Below are 7,841 nucleotides of genomic sequence, written 5' to 3' on the forward strand. Positions count from 1 at the left end.
CGGACATTCAGGAGGGGCTCGGAGTAGACCTGCTGCTCCTCCACATCGAGAGGAGCCAGTTGAGGTGGCTCGGGCATCTGGTTAGGATGCCTCCCTGGTGAGGTTTTCCAGGCACGTCCAACCGGGAGGAGCCCTAAAGGTAGGCCCAGGACACGGTGGAGGGACTATGTCTCTCACCTGGCCAGGGAACGCCTTGGGATTCCCCCAGAGGAGCTGGCCCAAGTGGCTGGGGAGAGGGAAGTCTGGGCCTCTCGACTTAGGCTACTGCCCCCGCGACCCAACTCCGGATAAGCGGATGAAAATAGATGGATGGATGGATGGATGGATGGATGGATGGATGGACAATATTTAACACACATATCCCGAACTGGCCATTATGTGCATCTTTGAGGACAGGACACATAGATTTTATGATGGTGATTTGTCCTTGTGCATGCATGTGTGTGCATGCGTCCATGTGCATGTGTGTGTGTGTGCATGTATGTGTGCATGTGTGTGTGTGCATGTGTGTGTGCATGTATGTGTGCATGTGCATGTGTGTGTGCATGTGTGCATGTGCATGTGTGTGTGCGTGTGTGTGCATGTATGTGTACATGTGTGTGCGTGCTTGTGTTCTGACAACTGTGGATGATCTCATTTGCAAAGCACAATTAACAGCGAGTGTTTTAATTGACTCCTGATGTGGAGCAACTTTCCTCAAGGGCAGAAGAAGAAAATCTTTTTTCAGGTGACTTGGAGCGGTTTTGCTCTTCCAAGTCACCTGGCTGTAACCAGCAAGTGATTGACAGGCTTCTGCAGAACTGATCCCTTATTGAAAAGGTGAATCAATCATTGATTCAGGTGTGTTAGAGCAGAGAAACAATTAAAACTTGCTGGATGTTGGCCATGAAGGACCAGACCTGTTAGAGACTTATCTGCTCCAGTGGGTTCCTCTTGGTGAATGATGATATTCGACCACAGTCGATTATATAAGTAGAAGATGTAGAGATACCGTTGACCTCCACACTCCCTGCACTAAATAAACATCAGGCTTTTCATTTTTTTTAAGTAATGAGTAATTGCATGTAGAGCAATTCCAGCAGAATTTGATCTAATCTGCTAGATCAGATCCCAGAACAGTTCATAAATGTAGTTAATGTGCAACAGAACCACAACAATGACAGTAATGATGTCTGTCTGCTGCTTTGTTGTGACTTTATCCGTTTGAAGGATTACTTTTGTTATTTGTCTGGTGAACAAAGAGATGGTGAATGTAATTACAACACTGTTAAAAATAAACTTTATTGTGTGTTTCAGAGATAAAAAATAATACAAAGATTAAAAATCACAGAGATTGATTCATTTATAGTAAATTTTCACAAAAACATTCATCTCAGAACATTTGACACCAGACAGGTTCATTTCCAATTACATCAATTATTAATCCATCACTTGTCATTTTAAACTATTTCTTGCCTTTTAGGTTTAGTGAGTAATTTCACTATAATTTGGTACCCCCTCTAATTTTAAAAGGCAAGAAGATTTTTTACTTTGGCCTTCATCCTAATTTTAAAGATATTTTTTATCAGTCTGAAGCAGCTTCAATTTAATTTAGCACCTTGTAATTAATTTTTATTTTTAATTACATTTATTACAATCACATTCTGTGAATATGTGGTTTATAAACAACAATTTTAAAAGACTTTTCTACCAGTGAAGAAATTAAACTTCATTTCTTCAACCTTAAAACTTTAGTGTCTGTTTTTTATGGGTTTTAATATTGTTTTCATATAGAACCACCTCTGCCTCTTTGACCCAAATATTTAAAAGAAGATTCATATTATCAGGATGTTCGGAGTTTCAATCGGAGCGGCAGAAACAACAGCAGCCATCATCCCTGCAGTTAAGTGAAATGAGTCAAAATAAACATATTTCTAGTGTTTCCCCCACCGATGAGCAGTGATTCCAGAGTCCATCAGCCAAATTATACCCCAGCGCGCGCACACACACACACACACACACACACACACACACACACACACACACACACAGAGCATCCAGGTTATATACGAACACAGAAAAGCATGACAGACAGCAGCTGTTGGGATTATAATCCCAAACAATCAAATCTTCTCAGCCAACAAATGACAAATAGTTCATTTGGCTAAAACGCCAACAGACCCTTTATATTTATTTATTTTTACAAACAAATGTTGACTTAATCAGATTAAGGGGGTCTACTGACTTTATGCTGTAATCTGTCCAATGTTATAACGTTTGCAGATTTTTGTAGGAAATAAAACAATTTTAAGTTTACTTGACAGGTTTTGTGGTTTTTAACCATAATAAATGTTTATTTAATTCTGCTGCTCCACTCCTCAGAGCTAATCTGGGTTTCTACTAAAAGATGCCGTAACCGCAGAGGAACCATAATCTGAGAGCGAGAGTTCTAATTTCTGGATGCATTTCTTTCCCAGAGAGGACACATTTCCACTCTGGTGTGGAGTAAAAAGGCTGGTGGATTATTAATCAGAGTAGAATGGGTTTAAAGTTCTTTAAATAACAACTGGATCTAATCCCACCACCATCACGGAATAATGGAATAATCTGCAGCTTTTACTGAGGATTAGCACGGCCAGAACAATGACTGCTTGGCCCTGACAGGTTGACCTTTGACCCTGTAATTATGATTGTTTCCAGAGGAGACGTTGTACATTAAAACAGAGAAGAAGCTGCCTTTCAGAAGTTTTCAGCATCTGAACCCAAAGTTTAATCTCCACACAGTCGCAGCAGAATGTTTTCATCTCATCAAACTGGTCGCTTGTTGGGATTCGTCCAGTTCACGTCACTGGGAAGGTAATCCATCTAAACCATCACAGCATGAGTCAATGATCATAAATATAATCTGTAAAGTGAATTTATAATCTGAACCATAAAGGATCTAAAGCTGGACTCTGGCTCAAGATAAAATTTGCTGATTCATCAGAACAGTCAGTAGATTCGATTGTGTTTCAGTGAATGAAAATGAATTTAGGTTTGACTTTAATAAATGTAACAAACTGACCAAGCATGACTAATCTTGTGCTGCAAGATGAATTGTCGCAAGATTTGGAGTTTTCCAAACTCAGACTCGACACGGGGCTACAGATCTGGCTGCTGCCAGGTTAATAGATGACTTGGTAATCCTAACAGCTGCAAATCAGCTGATTGGTAAAACAGATTTTAGAGCTGTGGCATAAAAACATGAGCTCAACTATAATAATGAAATAAAAGAAAAACTTCTAAAGTAACCGAGGATGTTTAGAGACGTATATAAAACTTTTTTCCTCCTCCTGAGCGCCTCAGACCCTTTTATTCTGTGTTCCTTAACTGAAGAGCACCAGAAGAATTCACAATCCTTTCACAGAAGCTCTCCATGTGATGACTCTTCAGAGTTTTGTGGCTTTTAGATCAAAAGCAAAGATAATAACTTTACAGATTTCTTTTCATTCAACTAACCTTCGCCTTTGCTCCTCCTCCTCCTCCTCCTCCTCCTCCTCCTGGACTTCGTGCTCCCATCCTCCTCCGACTGCCTGCTGCAGCTCCCGTGCAATGGAACCATCTCCTCCTCTTCTGAATCCTGCTGTCCTCACCCTGAGTGAACCAGATGCTGAGTGAGGATTCAGAGGGCAGCTCAGCAGGAGACCCCCACCATCACCACCACTCACTCACACACACACACACACGCTTGCACACACACACACACACACACACGCGCGCATGCACACACACACACGCACGCACGCACACACACACACACACAGCCACTTTAGTGGATCAGCTGAATAAGACTGGACCCAAGCGGCTCCTGCTGATCACTGCTATGCTGGACCTGAAGATGTGGCCTGTGATTTCTGCTCTGGAAGAAAACTGAAAGTCACCAAGTCCTGTTTGTTCTGTCTGGCCTCTTACTGTGAGAAACATCTTCAGCCACATTATGTGCCTCCACTTAAGAGACACAAGCTGGTGGAGCCCTCCAAGAACCTCCAGGAGAACATCTGCTCTCTTCATGATGAGGTGATGAAGATGTTCTGTCGTACTGATCAGAAGTGTATCTGTTATCTCTGTCCTGTGGAGGAACATAAAGGCCACGACACAGTCTCAGCTGCAGTAGAAAGGACTGAGAGACAGAGCGAGCTGGAAGTGAGACGAGAAAGCTACTGGTCCGGACGGGATTCCCGGCCACGTCCTAAGGTCATGCGCGGGTCAGCTGGCTGGAGTGTTTACACACATCTTCAACCTTTCCCTCTCTCTGTCTGCAGTCCCAGCCTGCTTCAAAATGGCCACCATTGTCCCTGTACCCAAATCCTCCACCATCTCCACATTGAATGACTGGCGACCTGTAGCCCTGACACCCATCGTGAGCAAATGCTTCGAGAAGTTGGTCAGGGACTTCATCTGCTCTGTACTGCCCGATTCACTGGACCCTCTACAGTTTGCATACCGCCACAACAGGTCTACTGATGATGCCATAGCCCTGACACTCCATGCTGCCCTGTCACACCTGGAGAAGAGGGACACGTATGTGAGAATGCTGTTTGTAGATTACAGCTCAGCATTCAACACCATTGTTCCCTTGAAGCTGGACAGGAAACTGCAGGATCTAGGACTGAGCAGCTCCCTCTGCCGCTGGATCCTTAACTTTCTGTCTGACAGACGCCAGGTGGTCAGACTGGGCGGCACCACCTCATCCCCCGTCACACTGAACACTGGTGCTCCGCAGGGGTGTGTGCTGAGCCCTCTGCTGTACTCACTCTACACCTACGACTGCACGGCCACGAGAAACTCCAACATCATTGTGAAGTATGCGGACGACACCACAGTGGTAGGTCTCATCACCAACGACGATGAGACGGCCTACAGGGAGGAGATCAGCGCCCTGACCCACTGGTGTCAGGACAACAGTCTCACCCTCAACGTCACAAAGACAAAGGAGATGATAGTGGACTTCCGGAGGAGCAGAGGAATACACACCCCCATCACCATCAACGGCGACGCTGTGGAGAGGGTGAGCAGCTTCCGTTTCCTTGGAGTTCATCTGGCAGAGGATCTTACGTGGTCAGTGCACACGGAAAATACAGTGAAGAAGGCACAGCAGTGCCTCTTCTTTCTCAGGAGACTGAAAAGATTTGGCATGAGCCACCGCATCCTCAGGACCTTCTATCGCTGTGCCATTGAGAGCATCCTCACTGGATGCATCTCCACCTGGTATGGCAACAGCACTGCTTACAACCGCAAAGCTCTCCAGAGAGTAGTGCGGCGTGCAGAAAGGATTATTGGAGGTGAGCTTCCCTCCCTCCAAGACATCTACAGGATGCGGTGCCTGAGGAAAGCGGGGAGGATCATCAAGGACTCAAGTCACCCCAGCCATAAACTGTTCAGACTACTTCCATCAGGAAGGAGGTTCTGCAGCATCCGGTCCAGAACCAGCAGACTGAGAGACAGCTTTTTCCATCAGGCCATCAGACTGCTGAACACTGCACAGACACCTCACCCTCACTACTGAAACTCCAACATTACACGCTCCATACTGTACATTAATGCCACTGTTTTGCACATACCAACCGCTGTATATTTTATATCCCTTATCTTATTGTTTACTTTATTCATTTGTAAAACACGTATATACACACTATACACACACTCACACACTCACACGCACACACGTAGAACAATATATTAAAAAAATATATATACTTGCATAAACATTTAGTAATGTATATACATTACAACTGATACATATTATTACTTAGATTAGTCATTTTTATATTTTACTTGTTTTTACATTACTGTATTTTTGCATAACTCTGTTGCTGTGAAGCTCGCACACAAGAATTTCACTTGCATGTACTGTACCAGTGTACCTGCACATGTGACGTGACAATAAAAGTGATTTGATTTGATTTGATTTGATTTGATTTGATTTGATTTGATTTGATTTGAGAAGAAATCCAGCAGGGAATCCAGGACGGAGTGAAAGATGTGAAGCTGCTTCAACAGAAGGTGGAGGCCATCAATCACTCTGCTGATAAAACAGTGGAGGACAGTGAGGAGATGTTCACTCAGCTGATCCGTCTGATCCACAAAAGAAGCTCTGATGTGAAGCAGCAGATCAGATCCCAGCAGGAAACTGAAGTGAGTCGGGTCAAAGAGCTTCAGGAGAAGCTGGAGCAGAAGATCACCGAGCTGAAGAGGAAAGATGCTGAGCTGAAGCAGCTCTCAAACACAGAGGATCACACTGAATTTCTTCTGAAATGCTCTGCACCCACAGCTATCCATAGATCTGTCCACTTTCTGGCAACCCATTCCTTTTACCTGCACTTTGATAAGGTGCCTGAGGTTGTCTCAGAAGCAGTGGATACGGTATGGGACCTTCTCAGGGATGAATATATTAAGATTTCTCAGAAAATTACTGAGGTTGATGTTTTATTGTCACAAGAGCCAAAACCCAGAGCTGAATGTTTGGAACATTCACAAGAAATCACGCTGGATCCAAACACAGCGAACACCTGTGTCTCCTTATCAGAGGAGAACAGAAAAGTGACGTTCATGAAGCCGGGGCAATGTTTCCCCTACCACCCTGGCAGATGTGCTGCCAGAGGTCAGATCCTGATCAAAGAGCATCTGATGGGGCATTGTTACTGGGAGATGGAGAAAGCTTCAGGAAGGGTCTCAGGCGTGGTTCCCAACAAAGATAAAAGATCAAAGCCTCGAGTCCTCCAGTGTAGGAGTGGATCTAAATCACAGAGCAGGTCTTCTGTCCTTCTGCAGCGTCTCTGAAACCATGACTCTCCTCCACAGAGGGCTACACGCTGGAGTCAGGCTTTGTGATCGCATCGGAGACACGGCAAAGACGGTTAAGTAGAATGGAGCTGACGAAGCCAACGTAGTCTCAGGCTGACTGATCTTTGTCTTCAGTAAGTAAACACATTCTTCTCACATATTTGGTTAATTCAAAGAATTCTCCGCTAGAGGTCACTGTTTTGTCATAGATCTTCTTTAACGCTTATTTTCCTGCAGAAAAAGGACTTCACTCTAGTCTGACTAGTCTTGAATGACTATCTGAGTAGAGATCAAACTCGAGTGTGAAAACGTTTTTGCTTTCTTTTGTTACAGAAAAGTAGAATTGTGTTTAATGTGACCACAAATGTAAAAGTTAGGTGAATCTAAATGATAAACAACTAAGTTAAAATAACCATTTATCAGGGATGTATTTAGTTCAGCACATGTTAATGAGGCATAATCTAAAACCTTATTTATAATATTTTGGGACATGTATTTCTTTAGATTTCTGATTTATGGTTGAATATTTTATTAGAAGTAGCTTTTTGAGTTTTAGTTGAAAATGTTCTTTATCATCCTGTAATTGTGTTATTTGAGTACTGCTGAACAAACAACACAATTTACACATAATTTTTCATAAGCACTTACGCTTTACTAGTTTTTAAAGTTTCATTTTAGTTATTTAGTTTTATATTTTATGTGTTCTTATTACATCACAAATAATTTTTGATATTTTTTCACCAAGATTTTAGCAACCATTTTACGGAGTTAAATGCTCGCCTCGTAATCGGAAGGTTCCAGGTTCAAGCTCCACTCAGTCTGTCGCTGTTGTTGTGTCCTTGGGCAAGACACTTAACCCACTCCGCCTGCTGCTGGTGGTTGGAGGGACCGGTGGAGCCTGTATACGGCAGCCTCACCTCTGTCAGTGCGTCACAGGGCAGCTGTGGCTACAGTGAAGCTCATCACCACCGAGGTGTGAATGTGTGTATGAGTGGGTGAATGACTACAGTAATTGTGTTGTAAAGTGCCTTGGGGGGTTC

General features: G+C 43.5%; 1 pseudogene; it reads left to right on the plus strand.

Moving 5' to 3' along the window:
- The first annotated feature begins 3,778 nt into the window (after window positions 1-3,778).
- On the plus strand, window positions 3,779-7,227 carry LOC107383644 (tripartite motif-containing protein 16-like; annotated as a pseudogene).
- The last annotated feature ends 614 nt before the right edge of the window (window positions 7,228-7,841 follow it).

The sequence above is a fragment of the Nothobranchius furzeri genome, chromosome 11 (genome assembly GCF_043380555.1).
Source record: "Nothobranchius furzeri strain GRZ-AD chromosome 11, NfurGRZ-RIMD1, whole genome shotgun sequence".
In the NCBI taxonomy this organism is placed as follows: Eukaryota; Metazoa; Chordata; class Actinopteri; order Cyprinodontiformes; family Nothobranchiidae; genus Nothobranchius; species Nothobranchius furzeri.